Raw genomic sequence first — 25,497 nt, forward strand, 5'->3', positions numbered from 1 at the left:
AGTTACCCAGTGGAAGCTACTGGAAAATGATCAAAGTTCTGTTTTTTCACTGATCCTACATTGATGCCATTTTGCATGATGAGGAGTGTTTGACTTGCTAATGCCAGGTGGTGTTGGAAGTCTATTTTCCTTACTTGCATTCCATGGACACCCTTTGAGAGACTGTATTGCAGCTGGCTTGCAACAATGAGAATCCCTGTTCTCCCCTTGGTCTTCCTCATGCCACTCTGGTGGAGATGTTCGGTTGCCTGTTATTGTCTCACTGTGGAAATCAATGTTTCAGTCTTTGCTGGCATTGGTAAGGGTAGAGAGATAGCACCTTTTTGTTGTATTTTGATCCATTAGAGCAAACATTTTCTGGCAGTTTCATGCTTATGCAGCTGACCACTGCTATTCTAAAGCCCTTGCTATTTGAAGGTGGTTAGCCTTCTCAACACTAAGCATAGGCTATAAGAGGCAAAAAGAAAACCCAGCAAGCTCTCCACTGTGTTATTCCTGAGGTCTGCAGTCTTTAGATGGTGCACCTTCTCTAATGGTTTCTCTGTTTTTGTCTCTTTTTCCCTCCCCCCCCACACATAGTGTGTGTGTGGTAATATTTGTGTTTTATGTAGCAAGCAGGAGGAGTAGAGGAAAGTACAATCTATTACTTCTTCTTTCCAGAAGAAGAATTTCCCTATATGATCATTTTCAGAAACACAAACTAAAGTTCATGCACTGCAATTAACATGTTTTTGAGTATCATTTCATTTCTAGATTTGATCTTCCCACCACTCTTATTTGTTGAAGAATTCAAGAACTTTTTCATTAATTTACCCATGATCTGGATTTTAGAGAGTGCATTCTTATGGTGTTGGTGAGTGTGTCTCCCTGACCTTGTATTTCTTCCAAATGAAGGCCATGGTGAGAGGTTAGATATGAGATGTTGGAAAAGACACGTATTCCATCAGGAAGCACATCACCCCTATTGTATTCCTAATGGAGGACAGTCAGTAAGCATTTCCTAACTCTGAAAATTGGAAACATGTAAACTAACAAGCACGAGTGAGAGGACAGCCTGCAGTCCCAAGGTTACAAACACTAAATACCTATTTCTAGAAAAAGGCACTCTTGTGAGTGAAAGCTGGGGGGAGGATTCATGGGAATCCTCCCGGCTGTCTACATTCCACATGATGAATCTAAGGAAGCAGAAACCTAGGCTTTGCACATAAAATATCCTTTTCCAGAAATATTTCACAAATGATAAATTTTTTATATAAAAATTCTTCAATTTCTTAATCACCCAGAGATATTTTTGCTCCAGACTGCTAACATATATTTATATGTAGGAATTATTATATAAGGAAGAACACTACCTCTGTATAAAGATGGAATATTTTAAAAGTTTGAAATAACCGGATTTCAAAATGCATAAATTTTCATGTAAGTCCATGATAGTTTGTACATCAATGTTAATAAACTTGTAAAACTGAACACAACTACACTAGATAGTCTGTTTCTTGACAGCTAGCCCAGTCCATTGTGATTCAAATATAACAGAGCAGAAGTGGGCATTTGACATACTTCCTGCCCTGCTGCAAGTTGTAGAAGGGAAAAAGGAGAAGCTGACCCAGATACCCCTTCTCTCTGCCCATAGATGTGCACAGTTGTGTGTGGTGCCTGGCAAGGTGGCATGTATATAAAGAAGGACAGGGTATAGGACAGTAAAAGGGAACACAGTAATGCAATCATAAATGTAAATATTTAGCTAAGAAATATTGTTTATAATGATGTGGAAATGCTACAGAAGCATTTTCATGTTCTGAAGCATTTTGAACAGAAGTCATATAATCAAGCTGAGATTCTGGTTGATTATCTGTCTAAAGAGTTTATGACAGATGAGACAATGCGGAGAAAGTTCAGAGGGAAATTGTTGGAAAGCCCCTGGGAATTTCCACACACACACACACACACACACACACACACACACCAGAATGATTGAGAAGATGTGAGAACACGAGAGTGTTAAGTTCAATACTCACAAGAAAAGAGATCAATAGTTAATAATTCCCAGATCTCGGCATCTTAAGTGGGTGGTCAACAACAGGCAGATCATTTGGCTGACTACAATCCATAAAAGACATTTTTCAGTTGGAAAATTCTGCTCATAACATCAGAGTACATCAATTAGAATAAAACTTTTCCAGAAGCATTTCCTTAGAGGAATCTGGCTTGTGAGTTATATGGCTACTTGGAACTGCTCTGCAGCAGTTCCCTTGGCAAAGCATAATACTTTCTGAAATACACATCCCTATTATATTGACATTCATAGTTTCTGAAATTCTGTATTCTTATATAAACTAAAGGAATTTGAAAGGTAGAAAATATTAATATGTCAACCACAGTCTTCAGTGAGAAATCACACAGCAAGTTTTCTAGCAAGGATTTTGTTGTTGTTATTGTTATTTTAAGAGAAAAATCTCTTTTATGGACTTAACATTTTGCCTATTTAAGAGATATTAATATATGTGTTAAAAATGTTAACATCGAGTTTCACTAAAAATCATCCTACTCTCTACATTTCCACCCATTTTTATTGATTCAAGTTCACATATTTATGAATTACAAAGATATAGTTTTGCTTTTAGCAATGACAATATTGATAATTAAGCCAAATAGAGATTTGGAGAGGAGGTTCAGTAAATTACTTGTGGCTGATTAATATTAAACAGCTGATTATATGGATGTCTTCATCAATTGACTATTGTTGAACATGAGATCTAGAATGACATTTGATCCTATTTATTTCTCAAGCATCATTACAAATTAAAGCTGATCAGTAGATAAATCATTTGTATTAAAAAAAAAAAGGATTTTTGTGATGTGATTTATCAAGTGATTAAATTTCAAAGAGTTGCCTGAAGCACTATTATAATTTCAAGCAGAGTATGCAAACATAGAAAAGAATAATGCATTTATAATAAGAAAGATGGGAATTTTTTTTTAAAAGATTGAATTCATTGTATGATTTTTGTTTTGTGTTTTTACTTAATTTATTTTAAATTTGCATTTGGATGTTCCATTTAGGGAAAAAAAAGGGTGGGGGATGATAGTGTGATTGAATATTGCAATTTTCCCATGCAAACATTCATAAACATATTATCAGTATGCTTTTATATAGACTTTTAAGTTTTCATAGAAGTATTTCAGAAATTTATAAAAAAAAATTATTTAAAATAATCATCATGTAAAAAGCATTTCCTTCCATTCTTATTCAGGATTTTTGATGCTTAATAATATAAAATAAATTCTCTTAAATTTAGAAAATACCACTGAGATTAAAATATAGAAGTAGTACACTACCTTGGAGAAAAAAAATAAGCACATATATAAGATATTTTTTGAAATATGTTTATTCTTTATTTTCTTTTTTGATCATAAAATAATCATATCAACATTAGGCTATTATCGTGAAAACATCCTAACAGGATTTGAATATATAGGAAATTTGTTCCCATTGTTAAAATAAGTTATTGTATATGTACTGAATAGATTATAATCCCAATTTATAATTTTTCACCTTCATTGAATGGACCTTCTTAAAAAAATTAAATCTATAGTGTATTTTTTAAAGGACTAATATTTTGTCCCAGTACTTTTGGCAATTACAATGCAATACATCTGCAAACAAAATGGATTCTGTTCTACTTTTAACTCCAAAATTGTGAACTTCAAAAGGCCCAAGAAGATGTATTGCATTCTAGCTAACATATCTGTCATGCATAAGAACTAGTTAACTAATTTGCTTGCTTTGGGGTCTTTTTTTTTCTTAGAGACTATATATAATTCTTTGAATTCAAACTCATAAAATCTGTTGATGAGATTCAGCTTCAGAGGAATATTTCCTGACTCATAATATTTCAAAAAACACATTTCTGGAAACTTTAGTATATTAAATCTTATTAATACCAAGGTCTGGAGCAATCATTATTGAGTTGTCATCAGAGTCTACAGAATATAAATCTAAACAAATGCGACCAGTATAAAAAGAATTCTTTATTAAAACCACCTTTCCTTAAGGTTCTATTACCTCAGTATGTGATTTTGGTGTGCTTAAACACGACTCTCCCGGCCACTGCACCCGGCCACTGCTAACTTGCATTCCATCAAAACTGACACCACTGAGAACTAAGAAGTGCTGGAAAACTTACTCTTCTCTTATAAAGTACATCAGGCCAAAATGAACATCTTAAGTCCAGTTTCCTTGTAAAAAATGGAAGGCAAATACTCCTATGGTTCAGATAATTAATCTTCCAAATAACTGGGATTGTTTTTAATTTATGGAACTCTATATGACCCCTATGTTTTTACTTTGCTTTTTAATTATATTTTTTCTTTCCTTATCACATTCCAAAAGATGAAATCAATTGTTAACTAAATATCCATTCTTTAAGCAAAGCCATTCATATAATCAAATGAACCGAGATTTATACATATTAGTGGCTAACTTTCTTAAGCTACTTAAAATGCTGACATTTGATCCTTGGCAAAATGCACCAGTTTTTAAAATGTGTTTCCAAGGTAATGAAAAGACTGAGCTTCAGAGACCCAGAGACTGTTAAATGTGATTTGCTACAGCTCGCATTACTGCAAGGTGGAAACAATGAGAAACGGAGAAAATTCAACTTTTTATACAAGTCATCGTACACAGCAATCCATGAGCTAATAAAGTCAGTCTTAATATGTTGCCACTGTGCATAATAATTCTTAAATACAAGTTTCACATTTTAAATAAGGTAGTTATAATATATCCAGTTATAATAAACTCCTATTTCACCACTGCTTGTGAAATTCTTCAACTCAACCAGAATTATATATGTGTTTCCAAGACTGTAATGGGCAGATAAGGAATGTCCAGTGCTACTTTATTTTAAAATAAGGAAGGTACCATCTGCATTATCCAAAGGAAGGGAAGACAGAGTTCACCTGCCACGTGGCAGCTGACATACAAATCATGGTTCAGTTGAGTAAGCAATTCTAAATCAGGGCAATCACATTAGCCAACTGTCTTTAAAAGAGGAAGAAACTCCAGTTAAATGTTAAAAGAGTTTATGGCACAATGAGTTTAACTTTGCGTGTTTTATCACTATTTCTTCATTTTAGATACATATCAATTAATTTATGAGAATTATGACTATAAAACTAAAAAAGCCATTTATATATCTTTACACTATTTTGAAAATTTTTCCAGATCCATGAAATGAAAATATGACTGTAGATAACTGAATCTCAATATTCCTAAGATCCACTAACTATTTTGTGGCTGAGCATCCAAGATTAATAGACATCACGGAGTGTCCTTTTATGTAGGCACTTTCAATGAAATTAGAATCTCCCTAAATCCCTGAGAATATGTTCTTGGAGTGCCCATATCCTGACTACACTATAGTTTTCAGTAATGTTTAAGGAAATTTTTGTGGGTAAAGTGCAAGATCTGTCTGATACAAGCTAGAGTGCATTTATCTTTGTATAATCTACCAGGCACTCAATTCCAGAGGTTTCAGGTGTCCATTCAAAATTAAACAGGAAAAAAAAAAGGTCTTTTGACCCACTGGCTGCTAGTTTTCAATGCAGGAGCTCATGCATTTCTAGCCCTACTTTAGGGGTGGAGATTAAGAAAGGATTATGGTGATTTAACTGAAGTTTTCATTTTTTGTTTTCGCCTCCCTCTGTTGGTGTGGTTTTGCTGCTCCTGATTATTGTGGAGGGTTTAGAGAGAAGTGAAGTAAGTGGTTGGAGTTCAATCACTATGAGACCCAGGGCAGTGCAGGGACAGACGGCTTGGGAAACTGCTTTGCGATGGCTATTGAAGCTGGCTCTCCACCTGAGGAAGTGTCCCTGCTCCGCAGCTGAGTGGCCACTCTTTTGTTTCCCTCTAATGCACTATTATTGATCCTGAGAGGCTGAAAATCTCTTCCCCCTGTGCACCCAGCTCGGAAAATGGCTCCGCCTCCCAAACACAGTGTTGCATTTAGAAATTAAGTCATTTCTTAAGGTCAATTACTCCATAACTTTTTACACATATGAATTTGCTTCAGAATATGCAAGTTAATTAATATGTTCAACCGGCAATGAATTTCATGAAATAGCTTCAAGGAAAATGTCACCTCTCTGAATTCTTGAAAAGAAAATCTTCAGCAATTCCACAGAGCCCCATTTTCTCCTAAACTCAGTTTTACTATTTTTCTTGCAACTAACATCACTTCCCCCAACCCCATTAAAATTGTATTAATCCCCCATACAAAAAAAGTCTGGATAAATTAGAGCCCCACTAGTTTCTGGAACAATTTCTGCTGTTCAGTTGTTGAACATGTTTTGCTCTGATTTTTGTTACATTTTTATTTTGTAAGTTCTAACCTTTTTTGTTGGTATGAGTATGTCATGAATATGAGGTAAAAGCATCATAGCAATCAGTTTATTTAGAAAATAATTTTTTGAGATCAATAGTGATTATAAATGAACATATGAAATCATGCAAATAATTTCCAATAATTTTTAACATATCTACTGTCTATCCAAGTGTATTCTTTTAGCTAAATTATTTAAGTGTAGCCCTGTATTAATGTATTGTGTTTTAATGTATTAATGTTTATGTGTATAGAACCATAAACAAAATGGAAATTTCAAAAGGATGATGGCTTTGAAATAAACCATAGTTCCAAATTGATTTATCTTTAACATTAACTAGGATATTGTTGTATGTTACTTTTTTTAATTGAAGAAGGCATTTTCAAACCTTTTCCTCTTCAGTTTTATTCTAATTTCTTTAAAAATAAATTTCAAAACTGCAGAAGAACTTAAATAATAATATAGTGGATACCCAGATAGCTACCACCTAAATCTAATGCCTATTAACATTTTTAACCTGTGTGTATTTTCTGTAAACATGTGTGTATAAATACAACTAGATGAAAATAACCAGAATTACCAGGTCATCTCATCTATAAGAGCCTAACTCAACTTTCTTATCCTATATGGAAGGCTACTATGTCTCATAGCCAAATGCCATTTGCATGGTTGGTGAAATCAACAATAATTCCCTAACCTTCTCCAATAATCAGTTCATGTTCAAATTTCCAAGCACTTCCCCAAATATATTAGTTACTCTGAAAAAAAAATATCGTTGATTTAACATCAGGGTATTGTACCGCAACTGTTTGTACTCTATGGCTTCACATAATGTATCTGCTGTTACTTGAATTATCTATATCTATTGATTTATGTTTATATTTTATATTAAGATATATAGATTCATGTACATATGTACTTTAGCTTTCACGTGTTTAGTTAGCATTTTCTTGGCATGGATATGTTTAGTTTTATTCTTTTCGTGGTCCCTCAGTTTCCCCATTCTGTAGATTTATGTCATTTAGCAAATTTGTTTGATTGTCTCTTCTTCATTTCTTGAATACCCTCTCAGCCCTACATTCATTTACACTTCCACTGAAATTATAATGGTATTCATGGTGCATCTTTTATTATTGTCTCTTTTGCTCTGAATATTTTGTCTCTGTTTTTCAGATGGGGCAAATTCTATTGAGGGTTCACGTGCCCCCCCCCCAAGTCCTCTAGTTCACTGACTGTACCCCACCATCCCTTCTCAACTTCCAAGCTCCCAGAGTTTAGTGTTGTTGTATTTTCCATTCTACAATTATCATTTCCTTTTTTTGTATAAATTTTATTTATTTGGTCAGATTTTCCTATATGTCATTTGTTTCAAGAAAATATTAATTGCTTGTTCATGCATTTTTTGGATGGATTCATTGAGATCTGTAACAATTCTAACATCTGATCCATCTCTGTGTTGGCAAAAGTTAATGCTCTTCTATTTTAAGCCGTGAGTTTTCTGGCTCTTGCAACAACAGGTGATTGTTTTTGTTGATCCTGGACATTTCAGAATACCCAGGATCCTTTTTACATGTTTTGATTTAGCCAGCAGTCTCCCTGTGTAGGGTTAGCACACAAGTCCTGGCCTACTTTGGTAGGCTATTATTCCATTTACAGTTTTATTTTCCAAGTTTATTGGACCCTTCATTTCTTTAGTTTTTCTGGCTCTGCTGGACCTCCTGTTCTTTTGGTTTCTTTGGTTCATCTGGCTCAGCTGAGGGTCTAAGGAGTTTCCCCAGACAGAGCTGCCCAAAGCCTCCATGAAGGGCAGGAGAGGATCAGGAGGACCAGGATGAAAGGGCCTCCAACTCCTGCTGCTTCTTGGGCAGGACCCCACCTGTTGGTGGTGCCTTGCACTGGTGTTTCAGAACCCTGGGACAAGGTAACTTCCTAGACATTTCCTTTTTCCTTGCATTTTTGGTATTAGGCTTTTATATATATTATAATATCTGGTGACTTGTCAAATTGTGAAAGGTCTAGGCAGAGCCTAAACACACAGTATAAATGTGTGGGAAGAAACAAGGTCGTTTCACGTTGTCTACTTTGTAGAACACATTAGCGCTGCTGGTGCAGTGCCCAGGGTCTACAGAGAGGCTTCATGCAGCTCTGCAAGCTCTGCAGGCCAATGGCCCAAGGGACAGAAGGAGGAGTTTTCAGCCTCATTCTTGTATTTCAACTTTCTTTTTCTTTTTGTTTCAAAATTCTAAAGGTGTGTCGCAGAAAATAACTTATTTTCCTATAAAGCACTCAATATCTAATTTTAATGGATTAAAATATTTAATATAGTTTATCATACAAATCATACGTTTGGGGCCTGAACATCCACTGGATAGTTAGTGTGTGTGTGTGTGTGTGTGTGTGTGTGTGTGAGATGTACCTGCAGGAACATTACCACTGTTTTATGCATTGACAGGTGTATAACAAATATTTATTGAGTGGATGAGTTTATAAATCTTAATGCATTTCACAATTTGGCATTTATCATATGATTACATGGCTCTATCTCAGAATTTCTAAAAAAGTTTCTGGTATATGAATTACCATATTCTTTGATTATAAATTCCAGTTTCCAGGAAAAAAGAGCCAATTTTCTTTTATTCTTTTTTTTTTCAATTAGTAGTAAATAAGACTTAGATTTTTAAATTTTAGAGTTAAATTTCTGTCCCATTTCTTTATTTTTCCCCACAATTTTAGCTTAGTTTTTTAAATTTTTATTTAAGTATCTTCATTGTATTTTATTTAATGTTAATATGAGTGACATTACTTGAAAGATAAGAAAATTAAATGTATATATCAATAAAATATGCTATCACAATAGAAATATGTATAGTAAACAAATTTGGCCATGTGTCCACAGTTCACTAATTATTTATATAAAAAACTGAAAACATACATATCTATCCTATTGAATATCAAATATTTTAAAGTATATTTTAAAAACCCAAATTGTTAGTGTTTTGGAGAAGTTAGTTAACTTTCCAGTAGAAAAATATCTTGGTAACAGAAAATTATATTTAAGTTTCAAGCTAACCACAGAATTTTAACCTCTCTGCCACAACTGACAATAGCCAGCCCCAAAGCAAGATTCTTAATGGAGAAAAATTAGGTATGAGGTTCATTACACCAGGTAGTCAAGACTGAAAATCACTTACATCCACCCAAGCACTAGCCTTAGTTACCCAAGTACTTGTTCAGTATCTACCCTGTTTAAACCATTAAAAGGAAAGCAGGAGATTTGGGTGCTCCCAGGCTGTGGCTTTAAAGGAAGAGAAGTAGAGTTTGCCAGAGTGTCTGGAGTCCTGTGCTAGCCCTGTAGGCTACCTCTTTCACATCCTGCCAAAAACCTCAGAATTTTTTTGTTACCCAAAAATATCCCCCATGTCAGTCACCGCCTTCCACCAGGATCATTTTGCTGAATGTTTTGCCTTCATTTCTGGGCACTCTATAATCATCTAGAGTGTCAGAAACTTAAACAACAAAGTCCACAAGCTCTAGTCTCCCCCAACACACACTCACACACACTTACAAACCTTCAGGCTTCTTAGACTTGACAGTACTGTCAGTAACTCCATACTTAAAAACCCTACTGGATTTGAAAAGGACTGTCTTCCTATTTGGACACAAAAATAATTACCAGGGCTAGGTGAGGAGCTCTGAGATCAACACATGTGGCAGATTCAGCAATTCTGAAAAGCAGAGGAGTCCCAGGAGGTGCACTGGGCTGGGTGGCTGGGGTGTTAGAAGGGATGCTGTCAATTTGGTCCTCTCTTTAACTAGGAAAAAAGAGAAACAAGCCAGCTTCCCCTACACTGCTCAGGCAGCCAGGGCTTTGTGTGTGCCTCGGCCTCTAACACTGGAACGGCATTTAGGAGGAAGACAACAAGTCTGCAATTCAATTTTTTGTTAGAGTCTGTAACAAGTCAAGATGGCTCCTGGCATTTTGCAGAAGGAATGGTTTGTGAAGTAACGCCAGCGAGCCATTAAGTGTGGAGATTCCTTATTGGTTGACTGCTATATCTAGTTTATGTTAATTAAGATAAGCTGTGTGTGATGTACATATACCCCTCCGGTCCTACAATAAACGGCTCCCACTCCTGCTGTACCAATCTACGCAAGTTGCTCGTCACCTCCCGGTTATTTTGCTGCAGCCGGACTGCGGCAATTTTTTAAAAAAGACAATGTTTACATAAGTTGTGGACTACCACTATCCCCTTTAGAATTTTCATTCTCAAAGTTTTCTTGGTCAAAAGAAGGAATATACTGCTTTGAATATCCAGAATCATTTCCTTTGCACCTTTTTGCTTTTTTTTTTTTTTTTTTTTTGGATACTGAGGATTGAATCTAAGGCCTCCTGCTTGATACACTGCAAAGTGAAGGATAAAAAATGACATGGTAAGTATTCTTTCCAAAAATCTAAACTTTATCAAAGTTTATGGGAGATGTAGGTGATAGAAAAAAAGTTTAAATATATCATGGTTTCATCTTAACACATAATAAATTTATTCTATAAGACACTCTATCTTCTAAGTAACAAAGTGGGACCATTGGTCTAGATTCAAGAGTGAGGAGACATGACAACTATGTGCAGGGAGTGTGATTTTATAAAATACTGGTTTTAAAAATAGCCAGGAGCCCTGGTGCATGGCTGTAATCCCAGTGACTCCAGTGACTCTAGAGGCTGTGGCAGGAGGATTGCAAATTCAAGGCCAGCCTTAGCAATTTAGCCAGGCCCTAAGTAACTTCACAAGATTCGTCTCAAAATAAAAATACATAAATAAAAAGGGCTGTGGATGTGGCTCAGTGGTAAAGCACCCTAGGGTTCAATCTCTAATAACCCTCCAAAACTTTTATGAAGAAAAATTTGGTATTGAAGTATACTGTGAAAGATAAACAACTGTTAAAACTTGAATATGGTATATGTATTAAATGGTATAAAATTAATATTTAGATGAAATAATAGTATGTGATTGTTTTGGCAAATGTTCTTTGGACATGTGTGCTGAAATATTTATTAGGGAATTATTATATTTCAAACATTTTCAAGCAGATAAATATGTGAAGGGTAAGAATGTTTATTTTGCTATTCTTTTGACTTTTCTATATGTTTGACATTTCTTGGATTAGATTAATGGCAAAATTTTCTCTAATTATTCTGGGAAATATAAAAAATATTCTATGTACAAAGGCTGGGCCCATTTTTTTTTCTCTTCCTATTCTGGGTATGTGGCATAGGTGTGGCTATGCTGAGCAGCCACACATGCTGTCTGGCTTTCTGGCACCCTGGGGGAGACACAACTGACTGATACTGGAGCATTCACAGGTGGGTGGAGCAGGAAATGCTGTGGGGGTGATACAGCACCTGGGCTGGGGAGCCAGGTGTGGTGTAGGAGGGGCTCCTGAAGTTCTATGTGGAAGGCAGGAGGCTGTTCTGAGAAGGAGGTTGAGGAGCCTGTCCACAGGTCACCTTGGCTGGGCTGCAGATCACTGATTCAGGTGTACCAGGATGGTGTTCTGTACACATGATTAAGGTGAACGCTCAGTGTATTTTGAGGGAGAGGATCATAGCCAGTGTAGGTGGTACTAATTCAGTCAGGTGAGAGTCTGAAAAGCAGAGTTGAGGCTTCCCTGGGGCTCACAGGAATCCCAGCCTGCCTTCCTGATCTATGGGACTAAGAATTCTCACAACCATGCATGTAATTCCTTGAAAAAGCCTTTAAACATAATATCCTATTGCTTCTGTTTCTCTGGAGGAGCCCTGAGTACAGGGTGACCAAGCACAGCTTTGAAGAAGGTGAGGGACTGTGGAATGGAGTCTGTGTGTGGAAGGTGGCACAGGGAGGGGGCACTCTGATCAGTGGGGCCAACAAGTGCCCAGAAGGCGTGCCTGGCGTGGTCAGAGTTTGCAGAGGCTGTTCCACTGTAGCTACAGCACAGTCCTGGATGAGGAATGCCATCAGAAACAACTGAGCACAGACAGAGGAGCCCTGTCTTGTCTCCTACACCACTAAAAGGATTTTGGTTTTGAGCCCCTAGAAGCAGAGTACAGAAGGGTAGTTATCAGGGGTTTGGGGTGGGGAGGGAGTTGAGGAAGATGTTGGTGGAAGGAGACGACTTTCAATCAGACAAAAGAAATCAGTTGAAGAGATCTATTGGGCAACATCCTGCCAACTACAGATAACAATGTATTATATTCTTGAAAAATGCTAAGTGGGCAGACATAAAAAGTCCAACCCTCAAAATAACTGTTAGGTAATGTGTATGCTAATTAGCTAGAATTAGCTAATTATATGAACAATGCATATAAACTTTGAATCATGTTGTGTGTGATAGGTTCTTGCAGCTTATCTGTTAATTTAAACAATGCGATTTTATAGTTCTTTTGCTCTTTACTGAGTACTGTGGGCAGATGGCAGAGGGCTTTTGGAAAGGAGGGAACATGATGAAATTCTTTAACTTCTCTCTCAGGATAAAGAGAGAGTGTGATGGGCAAAGGTACTGGCAGGGCCTTCTGTCAGGGTCCCTCTGCAGAGAAGATGAAGATGACTGTTGTCAGAGTCTCAAGAGTCTGCAAGAGTCTGGATAAAATTTGAAAGAAAGTGAACAGCATGAATCTATGAATTAATTTATGGATTTATTTATGGTTTGAGAGGAAAAGGGAATAAAAATTCATCCCAAATTTTTGCTAGCTGAACTAGAATTAAGCTGCTGTTTACAGAGTCATAAAAACTGCAAGGAAATGGCCTCCTGAGAAATAATCAGGAGATTTTTCTTTGAAAACACTGAACTCAAGAGTCATCCTTAAGTCCTGTCATCAGCACGCCCTTGTTTCCTGCTGACATTCACACTGCTCAGCTTCAAAGGCGGTCCTGTTGACATTAGCAGACATGGCCTGGCTGTGTTTGGAGAAGATATTCCAAGGCATAGGGCTGGTCTGTACAACTGAGGGAGACTCTATCACATTTGGAGATCTTCAGTTAGCTTTGTATAAACGTACCAAAGACTCAAAACCAAAAATTTAGCTATACCCAAGTCTTACCCTGCCAAACCACAGGGCATGATGTCATCCAGAAAAAAAACCCTTCTCTTTCATTGCCTCCCAAAGTGCTCAAGTTTTACAATGGGTACCTCTTCTCCTCACTGCAGAAATCATTTATCAGGAAGTAGCCCACCTTTCCTCAGTCCTGGAGAATGCAGGCATCATTCAGATTCTGCTGTGACTCTTCAGAGCTGAGAGGACCCTGTTCCTGCAGGGACACTGAAGAGCTCAATGTCCCAGGGGTACACTGCTGTAGTAAAGACTCCTGCTTATCAGCTTCTCTACTCATTTTCACCATTCATATTCTCATCTGAAAATGGAGAAAAGAAGCATGGGAGGAAGCAACTCAAAGTTATTTTTCCCCACTTATAAGAAAAATAATTAGCACATTTGACTGCATTAGCCATGCTAAAAGTATGTGCTTATTTTGTTATTATGCTAGAAAAAGATTCACTAGTGTATGTAGTTGGATACTACTGCTATTTAAATAATAGTTAATAAAAATTACAACTTTTGGAACACCATCCACCAAAAAATCTTTGCCATCATTGCTCATGATAAAACTTGGAACCTAAAGGCCTTTTTAGCTGGTCCCCAAATTCAAGAATATCAGCAGTATTTATTCTGCCCCAAACTGCACTTACCTTTTAAAAGTAATGTTGATTTACTACTGCTCGTAGGAGAGTTACAGAAACAGGAGTCCTGATGAATAGGAAGTTCTATTTCATTTTCTGCTCATGTTCCATTAGCAATATTTGGTTAATTCTGTTCCTAAACTTTGTGTCAGAAAATAAATGAAGAAAATCTTAATTCAAATGGCAGTACTGGACTTGTGCCGGCCAGGACATGTATTGATTGTCCTGCCTGTTTGTTTGAATTGGCTTAGAGTGCAATTCTTTATTTCTACATCTTATTATATAAAACCTTCTGGTAGTTATAGTTTGGAATGCAGATATTTGTCTCTTTAAGAATAAAATGTTCCCATGACAGGGGCAAAAATAGCTGAACTTTGTGTACAGAACTGAGACTTCCCGATCATTCAGTATGTATGAAGTGTCTTAGATGAGATGAAGAACAAAAGCACCCTTAGAAAATTTTAGCTGGATATATATAAATGCATATGTATCACATACATCTATAGTACATATATGTGTGTGTGTGCGTGTGTGTATGTGGGTGTATGCATATATATGTTATGGATAAAGATCTGAAAATCTATATTAACATCTTAAAAATTGGAAGAGCTACAGAAGTAAAATATATCTTCTGTCATTTTTTAACATGTACTTTCTGAAGTGTTCTATTAGTAAAATGTTATACATGATGGCAAAATAAAATTTAACAAGTTGGTTTTGGCATATGGAGTGGAGCACTATAACCTACCCATTGAATAGCACTCTGTGTGTCTGCCATTTCCCACCACTGGGCCAGCATTTGGCTTTAAAAAGGATACAAGAGACTATTTCTTCAGTTGGGACAGGCTAACCAGGGCTTGGCAAGCATTTTGTGGAAAGGTCCAGAGAGTAAATATTTATGACTTTATGAGCCATGTGCTCTCTCTTGCAGCTACTCAAATGCAGGCATAGACAATGTGTAAACAAAGCCCCTTGGCTGTGTTCCAGTGAAACTTGCCATACAAAAGGAGGTGGAGTCTGGGTGGGCTCTGAGGGCCAGTTTGCTGACCTCGGTCTAAACCAGAGGTGTACCAACTTCATTCTTCACCAACTTAACATGCAGAGCATACTGGGGCCCAGAGCACTGTAAGGAGAAAAAGCCAAAATCAAACAACTTCAGGTTTCTTCAATGGCCAATGATTTTTTTTTTAAAAGATGTCTTATTTACAGTCTTTAAAATGCCAAATGTCATATTCCTCTAACTTCTCATTGATATTGTGGGATGGCACAAAATCTGAATCTGTCTTGGGTTCTTAAATACCTATCTCTGAGTTATAAAAGAAAAAAAATATATATATGTATGTGTATGTATATATATTTGTATATATATAACAAATATGTACAATATATAAATTATATGCACCACATTTTTATGATAATATAATATAATGCATTGCGTAATAATATATGTACATGTAATAATACATAATTATGTGCATGATTTTCATGTTCCTACTGGAGCTGAATAATGTGTTTCCTTCAGAGTTCTCCCTCCTCTTGCTGTTTTCCTTCAAGCATGGAAATTGAGCAGAGGGAAAGGGGTGACTTCATTTTGTATACATATGGACACTTGCATGCACATATCATGCTTGGACCAGGAATAGAATGAACTCTTTCTAGCTGAAGGAGTAGTTTATCAATCAAAACTTTATTTGCTCCCTGATAATTTTTTAGCATGTACACATTTTTGTAAAGAGATGTGTGCTCTTGGGAAATTCACCCAAAGCCTCTGGAATCCATGTTTCTGAATGATAGTTATCTGTAGTCCAAAGCATATTCTGTACAAAGTCTACATTTTGGTGTCACACATAAATTCTATTATTTATTAATTAAGAAACTCCAGGCAAGTAGCTCTACCACTCTGTGTTAGTTTTCTCAACCACAGACTTGAGTATTAATAGCTAAGTAATATTTATAGTTCCCACCAGACCCACCCACTTTAGACCCCCAGGGTATTTCAACCTCTGCATTTTATAAATCAGTAACTGGGGGAGTTAGTGTACAGACATTGTTAAGAAGACAAATGTTTGTTTTAGGATAGAGGCACACATGTGTATACCTATGTGTCTGTGAGAGAGAGAGGGAGAAGGAGGGGTAGAAGGGGCACAAGAGAGAAATTTAAAACTTAAATGGAGACGTTTTTACTATAGTACAAATAGACCAGCTATCATTTAATAAGGTAAAATAACAGTGGACAATTCACACATAACAACTTAGACACTGAACTATTGACATGAAAACATTTAAAAGAACAACAAAAACATCTCAAATGTACCCTGGTCATGCCATAGGAAATACTCTGTGATATATTAACATAAAGTTTGGGAAAGGAAATATTATATGTACATGTACAAATAGATTATACAGGTTATTTCTATGAAAAGTCTATAATTTGAAACAAGTAAAAAATGAGCTACTAGTAAAACAAATAGTTGTCTTTAGAATCAACACACTAAAAATTAATGTGTGTAACTGATACACATTTATATGTCTTAAAATTCACTATCTTTTGGCTATAGATTGTGAAAAATTGACTTAATTAAACCTACAGAGATATTCTTATCTGAATGATTTTTGCATAAGTAAATCTTACTAAATATAGCATATCAACCTTGGCATGTTATTTTCTTTATACCACCAATATTCAGCGCCATCTCCATGGCATATAATTGCAACACACTCCATGCTTTTGGAATTCATTGAAATTTGCTAGTCACTTGCATGTGCTATGGTGAGTCCATGCCATTCCAGATTCTTCTTCAAGGACTCAGAAAGCAAGGTTCCCCATTGAGCTCTGAATCTAGCTTTTTATTTCCACCAGCATTCCTGCTCTTTCCATCTATATGGTGTCCCTTTAGAGGTGGCAGCAAGCAAACCCTTCCGTGAAGTGCAACGCAGGCTATCATGACTTCTTGAAGATGTTTTTTTCCCTAAGCTTTGGGCTGACAGGTAGACCCCACATCTCCAGGCAGCTCTGGGCGGTTTCCTCAATTCCCCATGTCCTGACCCTTCCTCAGGACCCCTCCCTGGAAATTCAACTTCTCATCTTGGTCACATAAGAAAAACTGAGTCCTTCCCCGTCTCATTACAGTGCTCCCCTGAGTGATGACGGCCATGGGGCGCGTTGGCTCTTCATTTCTCAGGGAAGAGCAGGCCTGGGAACAGGACAAGTGGGAGGGGAGGAGGAACCCACGGGATGTTTTCTTCTTCTTTCAGACCTTGTTTCTTAGTATTTGAAAGAGCCCAGGGAAGGCCGCCTTCCTCACTGAGCCAGTTAAGAAGCCCCCAGAGGCCTGTGCCCCTGCTGCCTGCTGATACCTGGGGTTCAAGTGCGCCCAGGCCTCCCCGTGAAGTTCCCCTGAGGAAAAGTCATGCTCCTAGAAATCAACCCTCAATTCCGAGGCCCTGTCAGATTGTTCCAGGGCTTATTTGTACCTGGAGCATCATCTCTCCCTGAAATAGTGTGTGGGGGAGACAAACTAGGAAGAAAGTGTTAAGAAAATGACACAGAACATAGGTGTGTCTGTCCAAGACAGGGTGCCATTCTCAATCCTAACTTTAAATGAATGTCCCCAGTGCAGCCAATCATATGGGACCTGTAAAGAAGCAAGAAACCCTGGCCATGCCATAGGGAATACTCTGTGATATATAAGGGAGAAAAAAGAAAAGAATATATATATATATATATATATATATATATATATATATATATATATATTATGTATTAAAAAATATATATTTTTTCTTTATATATATATATATATATATATATCAAAAACAGCATTAAATCACTTATTCTGTGACTTTTCTTTATTAACACAATCAATACACATATATGCATACATATTATATAAGTCCATATATATATACATATCATATATATGTTTATATACGTAGTATTTTATTTTTGTAAGAAAACCCTAGTGTTATTCATCTCCACAAACCGTCCTCTGAGTATAATCACAAACCTTGAATACAATAATAATGCCTGTTATACGGAACTTTAAAGGAAGAAAATGCTATGGTATACTTACTTTTTGCCTTATATTTTAACCTCATCCATTAGATATATATCAGTAAAAATAAAAATGACCACTCACTCTTCTACAAACAAAAAGTGCATTTCTTATTGATCAAGCTGTGCCTTGATGCTTTCTTCTCTAAAGCATCATTGAAGAAAAATATCGATTAAGTCTGGAAGTGCTTTATTGCAGCCTCTCTCTTAACTCTCAGTGGCATGAGGTCAATGTACATTTAATCGATTTTTGATTCATTTATGATTGGAAAATCAGTAAATTATTTCATTCGGTTTGAGAGGTACACTCATCACAAAGAAATTTAGTTGAATTGAACTTTGGCCATGAATTTGAAGGGCATCATATGGCATAATTAAGTAAATACATAAATTTTATTTTATAAGGTGAATATTACCCTACAGGGATATGCCAGATTCTTGGTTTACATCCAGACTGCAGAAACCTTGGCAGAGTTTTCCAGGGCAAATCCTACCTCTTGTGAAAAATGCAATTATATCTTTATTATATATACCTAGAATGGACTAACCTAAATTTCTTGTGAAATATTCTTTTAGGAATGATTACAGAAAGATCAGGATTCTGGTCCCACCCACACTTTACTAGACATGGCACTGACACCTCTGTCACTGTGCAGTGCGACAATAGACTCACTTCCTGGAAGTCTAGTAGACAGCCTGCAGCCTGTGATTATGATGAAGGAGAAAATTTCAAGTTGGCCACTGCCATGGATCACAGGGTAATTACTATACATGGTCGACACTTCGACCTACTGGAGTGACTAGTTCTTCAAAGGAAGAAAAACTTGATGCATAATGTGCACGTTACCAGGTCAAATTATAAATGCAACGACTCTTCTGTTGGAGCTGTGCTGTTGTTGCTTGGCTAAGGAAATAGGACTGTTCTGCTCTTTCTCATTCTGTCCAATTAAATCCTAAGTAGCTGTAAACTTGTATCTCATTGTTCTCATGTATAAAGTAATATTAATATAGTTGGCAGGAAAATGGTAAACGAACATTATATACTTTTAAAATTAGCCATAAATGCTTAATAAAGGATATGGAGAAACATGGCAGTAACTTTCCTAACATTTTGCTGATGATGCAAGTGCAACAATACAAAGATCTGTGAGTCTGCACCTGCTCGCCAGCTGCACTAGCATCTCTCCTGTGTTGTGATGCTGTAATAAAGGCAAGATACAATGTTTGAAATGAGTGAGGCACCATTCAGCTTTTCTCCTCTTTCCTCTTTGCTGATTGTCAGAATATAAGGCCATGATCCTGCATGAAATCCGCCTATGTGGATTCTTTCTACGACCCACTTTATGTTTCCTTTGTAGTCTTAAAATTCTTGCCACATCCTCAAGGTGACTCCCTGAGTCTTTTTGTGATTGCTAATGATGCAGTGACTGGTCTTGGCTTTGAAACTTCGACAACATAGAAAGTGAATAACTTCCTTCAAGAGCATCACAGTGCCAATTGCCATGTGTTCCCCCCCACCCCCTAAGTGGTTGATCTTCTGTGTAAGTTGTGTAGTGTTATTTTACCTCCAAAATATAGGATATGTTTGTTGCAGGATGTCTGGTGGCGAATTTGAGTATGATTCATTAGTGATGAAAAAAAAAAAGTGATATCGATGATGGATCATAGGATACAACCACAAGCAAATTTTGAGTATTTTAAATCAATTTTCCATGAAAACATTTTGGAAAGTTCTTAACATAATATTCTTCTTAACCTAATGCTTTTTAACATAATACGGAATTCCGCATACTTAGAAGTGTGTATGCATGCATTAATTTACATGTGTGCATAAATATGAATCTATGTATCTATAACATGGACGGGTTGTGTATGCTTTTTTCTTTCCTTTTGTTTTCTGCTTGTTTGTTTGCAGTACTGGGACCAAACCCAGGCCCTTGCACGTGCCTGCCAAGGGCTCTACTTTTCCCTCCATTTACCACACTAAAAACCAGGATTCATTTAGGAGAAAATAAGCACAAAACTCAAAGAATTCCTGTGCAAGTTTGTCTCTCTGAATTCCTTCCTTGAGTTCAAGGGCAGGATTTTGCCCTGTCTCTAATCCCTATGACTAACTCAGTTTATTTTCACCCACACATGGAGACAACACGGGAAGTCTGGAACCCCTGTTTCTCTGACAACCCCCTCCTTTCTTGCTGAGAGCCACAGCTTAGTCGGAATGGCCCCTGGCATTTTGCCAGAAGTAATGGTTGAGAGGCGAGCCCTTAAGATGATGCTGGATTGATTCAATTGTGTATTAGACCTTTACTGTCCAGTATTAGGATGGCTCTTGCTGCATTGGACGCCCGCTACTTTGGAGTTCCCATTGAGTTCTCCCGGGGTTCCAAGAGTGAGTGCACCCAGCCAGGGGGAGGGATTTCCGGTGTGTGTGGTGTGTTCCAGGAGAATGCCACGTGCGTGGCGCTCGCAGGAGTGCGGAGAATAAAGGAGTTCCTGTTTTGAACCTACAAGGCTGTGTGGCGGTTATTTTGTGCCCAGCCAGACTGCGGCACTTTCTCCCCACTTCCTTGGTTTCCCTGTGCTTCCTTGACAGGACCTCCCACTTCCCCTCTGAACTCCACTCCAATTCCAGCCTGGTTCAGGAGGCAGTCCACTGTTCCTGTTGGCCCATGCCTGGATAACACTCCTGGACCCTCATCCTACATGCTGCATTTGCACCACAGGTTTCTGCAGTGATGACTCCAACCGAACCAGCTTCTGTCCAGTCCTCCCTGTACTAGAGGTGGAGATCTGCTACCCCCAGCACAGGAGGAGGGCAGGACCACAGGGTTGAAATCGCCAGTATTCACTTAAGAGCCGATGTACTAAGAGGCTGTGTGTACTGTGACCTTGTCACCACTTAGAGACAAGCTTACTCTGTTCTTCTGAGGTGGTTGGGACATGTGGTGAACATGCTGTCCTCCAAGATGCTTACTTCAAAATACAGCAATAGACAATTGATGGAGAATGGAGAAAGGATGGTTATACAACCATCATACTCTTGTACATGGTGGATACCTGCATGCATTATTTTTTCCATTAATGGATTTATTTAATTTGATGAGTTATTTTTCATTTAGTACCTAATGCCTGACTGCAGAATTGAAAAGACAAAAGGAAAATACCAATTTCACAGTCATCTCCCAGAAGTTACCTTCCAATTGGAGATACAGGATTGAAAAATGAATGCATAGAGATTAAGAAAGCATCCACATAGCAAATGAGCAAAACCATGCAGTGGGAAGGGTCAAAGAAGTGCTCACACTAGGAAATGATCAACAGTTTGAAAGGAATAGCAGGTGAGTCTTGCATTATTTTCCAGTTTCTACTATGATTTACAAACATTTAATTTAGTTAGAGCACTTATTATAAAGTATTAGGTACTTCAGAATGTAAGAGTAAGGTTGTGCCCTCTAATTCCAAAGGATTTTGATCTGGTCCATTTATATGATATGTTCACATTCCTTTGTATTTTCCATAAAGAAGAGAATGAAGTGTTGTTCCTCCAATAAATTGCACATATTTTAGAAACATTGATTGAAAAACATGTTGATTTCTAAGAAATGGAGACTTATCACTCTTCTCAATTATTTGGCCATTGTTGAGAAGGAAAATTATCTACATTATATACTTAAGTTTTTATGATGATTTTTTACAGCCATAAAAATTAATTTACACTAATTTCATCCAATTAATAAGTTGTTTCACAAGCTTTGTACCTCTGTAAACATGACATTAACTATTCATATCTGCATATTGCAAAATATAATCTTTATACTGAATCTGCATTTATATAATTAATAATCAGATGTGTGCCTAAAAAGTTAATTTTGCTCCTAAATTTTAACAATGTAATATAGATACTGAAATTCTGAAACAAAAAGTAAAGTTAATTTACTATTAATAATCTTGGATAAATCATAATTATTTATTGACAGCAAGTTTTTATTCCTTAATAAATGTGATCCTTCTAAATGTCCTTCAGCTGATGAATGCATAAAGATTATGTGGTACATATGTACAAAGGAATATTACTCAGCTTTAAATAAGAATGAAGTTATGGCATTTGCAGATAAATGGTTGGGGCTGGAAAATATTATGCTAAGCAAAATAAGCCAATCCACAAAAAACAAAGGCCAAATATTTTCTCCAATATGCAGATGCTGATCCATAATGGGGGCAGGGCTAGGGAAGACCTGGGGGTAGGGCAGAGGGGAGTAAGGGGAAGGGAGGTGTGGGAGAGTGGGAAAGATGCTGGAATGAGACAGACATTGTTACCCTATTTACATGTATAAGGGGACCTATGATGTGACTGCACCATCTCCAGCCAGAGGAATGAGAAGTTGTGCTCCATTTGTGTACAATGAATTGAAATGCATTCTGCTATCATGTATAATTAATTAGAACAAATAAAAAAAATAAATGTGTCTGTTGAAATTCAGAACTGCACATCTTGCTTTGAGCTGTGGATAGATAATCAATCAGGGAGAACATGCTTGGCTTTGTCTCTGAGCTTATAGCCTAAGCAACTGTAAATAAAGGTCATTGGCAACCAGAAGCTAAGCTAGGGGAGAACGTTGAATGATCTTCTCCCTCACCCCTCAGAAGGAGTCAACCTACCAATATCTTGATTTTGAACTTCTGTCTGCAGAGCTGTGAGACAATTCATTTCTCTTGTTTAAGTTACCTAGTTTTGGGTACTTCAGTGCAGAATTTCTAGCAAACATACAGACCTATCCATAAAGGTATAAACCAAATTAATTTTTACATGAATAGGGTTCTATGAGCAAATATTTGCTTGGTACTGATGTTGACTGATATGGTGTTCACACTGGTCCATGGAAATAGACCAACCATCGGATTCTCCCTCATATGAGGACAGGAAAACCAAGACTTCTCATTGGATATGTATGTTTGTGACAGCTGTACAAAAGAGCCAGGAGTCATCCTGCTCTAACTCTGTATTTCGTAAGCTTGTCAATCTATGGCGCTGCTTGTGAAGACTCATCTCTAGGTATTATCTGTAGCTTATTCATTTTTAAGGGAACGGTTTTCTTACTGAAAAACAGTTGAAACGATTACCTTTTGAGAACATTTCCTTCCTCCCTCTGCCCCCTTCCTTTCCCAGCTGTTTCATACACAGGATCTCATGTCTGCATCTGCTCTCTTTTTCCTCCTGTGGTGGGTAGGCTTTGTCTATAATTCCTGGATTTTCATAGCTGCTGTGTGAGCTTTCCCGAGTTCTTCTTTTGGGTCTTCGTGGTGCCCTCTAGGTAAGTAGGTCATTTTTTCTGAGCCTTTCTTCTGAGGTCCTTGTCTGCGGCTTGCACTGCATCTGCTTCTCCGAACTGGCAGAGGCCACCCCACCCTGGATCCTCCACCTGGGCCCACGCACTGCCTTTCTGCTGATGCTCAGCACTTTGGATAATGGCTGTGCTTATTAAATTTTCTGCAGATTCAACGGAATTGTGGGAATTTATGACTATCGTGTTTGGTGCTTTATCATCCTTATTTTGCATGCTTCTTTTTTTTTTTTTAATACTGGCTTATATTTCCTGTGAACTTTTTGCCTACCTGCTTAGGTACAGCATTTGCTGCCATATGTTCAGTGGTTCTCTCTTGGGTAGCTCTGCTCTTGCATTTGCTCTGCCACTTGGCTATAGGATGTACGGTTCAACTTTAAGAGAATTATGTCGATTTCACTAAACGAGCATTTAGGATTCACTTTTGTTAATTTTCACTGCATAATCATCTTGTTATTGTCATTATTTCATTACTGATTCCATCCTAATGAGTGGTAGAAGATTTGATATATGCAGTTGGACATAATGAACATGTTGAGCAGTATGTGAAATTTGGGTCTCACCTAGGGATGATCTCTGAAGCAATGTACAGGTTGAGGGTGCATTCACAAATGTCAAGGAAGAAGAGGAACAGTCAGTTCCTGCTTGTCATAGCCTAATGGCTTCTGTGCACTGAGTATTTCCTATAGCTGGCCCAAACCCTATAGCCACTGTGATTTCCTTACCTCTATCTGCCATCCTTTTAAAGCAGGGTTTCCATTCTCTAGGGGGTTGGAGAGCACTGATGCCAGTCTCGATATTAAACTATGGTACCCTGGCTGTTTGTGGGCAAAGACCATGGAAGCAGCCAAAATGCTTAGTCACCTTAGCCCCTGCTTTATTTTGATGAGGCAGGCGGCAGGTGCCTCATGCTTTAATGCCTTATAGTTTACTCCAAATTAAAGCAAACCCTGTCTTTGTCCTCAAGTTTCACGAAATCAAGTATCTCTGGCTCCAGAGAGTGACCTTTTTCCTCTCCCTGTGACTGGAGACTGCTTCCTCTAATGGCTGTTTAGGCTCCAGATGTTGTGTATTTTCCAAACATATTTTTGCAAAATTAATGTGATCCCAAGAAAACTGCATTTTTAATTATTAATATAAAGTAAGAATAAGCAGACTGAAAAAATAAAGAGCTTATGCAATACTTTTAACTGTATCATTTCTTTCCTGTGAATGAATGATTTCAATTCAGCAGGAAATTTATTCTTAGGTTTATAAAGGGAGATGATCGTATGTACAATTATATATAAATTTTGGATTACCCAAATGCCTGCTTTTAATATAGGCAAAGTAGTTTGCCTGAAATTCCATCAGGAATATAAGAGATCATTTATTTAGCAGGAAAAAGAAAGTTGGGGATCATATTAGCCATTTTATGACATTGTGCAAGCAAACGATATAAACAAATACACACACAAATGGATAATGCAGCACTTTCCAAGACTTTGTGAAAATAATCCCCCAACTAGGAAATCCTGATAAAACAAATTTCCATGACCTAAAAAAAAGGCAAAAGAAATCACAATTGTAGGCTTGGCTAGAGTCATTGTACCTGGATAGATGTATTTTAGATTCACTGTGCTTTTCTGAATTTTATTACTCTTTGCATTCTAACTACTAACCAAAAACAGGATTCCTTCAGATTCCTGGGCAGTTTGCCACTGCTTTGGGCCAAGGGGCCAATAAAAATCATTAGCAATACATAAATTTTATCCAGTGGGCTTTCCTGAACATGTGCAAGTGTTCATGGGGTAAGCACTGAAGCCACATGCTCCATATCATCATGTGCTCCTTATTTTCTTGCAATCAGTGAGACTCAAATCTGTTATGTGATTATATTGTAATTTATATCAAATGAGGATCAATAAGTTGCTCAAACATACTAATAAAGATGTTGATTAGATAGACATGTTTGCTAATAGGAGGCAGAAGATAAGACTTAACATAACTCTAGGTTTTTTAGAAGTG

The sequence above is a fragment of the Marmota monax genome, unplaced genomic scaffold (assembly GCF_021218885.2).
Source record: "Marmota monax isolate L192 unplaced genomic scaffold, Marmota_monax_Labrador192_F-V1.1 WCK01_AAM20220418_F8-fsc00026, whole genome shotgun sequence".
NCBI lineage: Eukaryota > Metazoa > Chordata > Mammalia > Rodentia > Sciuridae > Marmota > Marmota monax.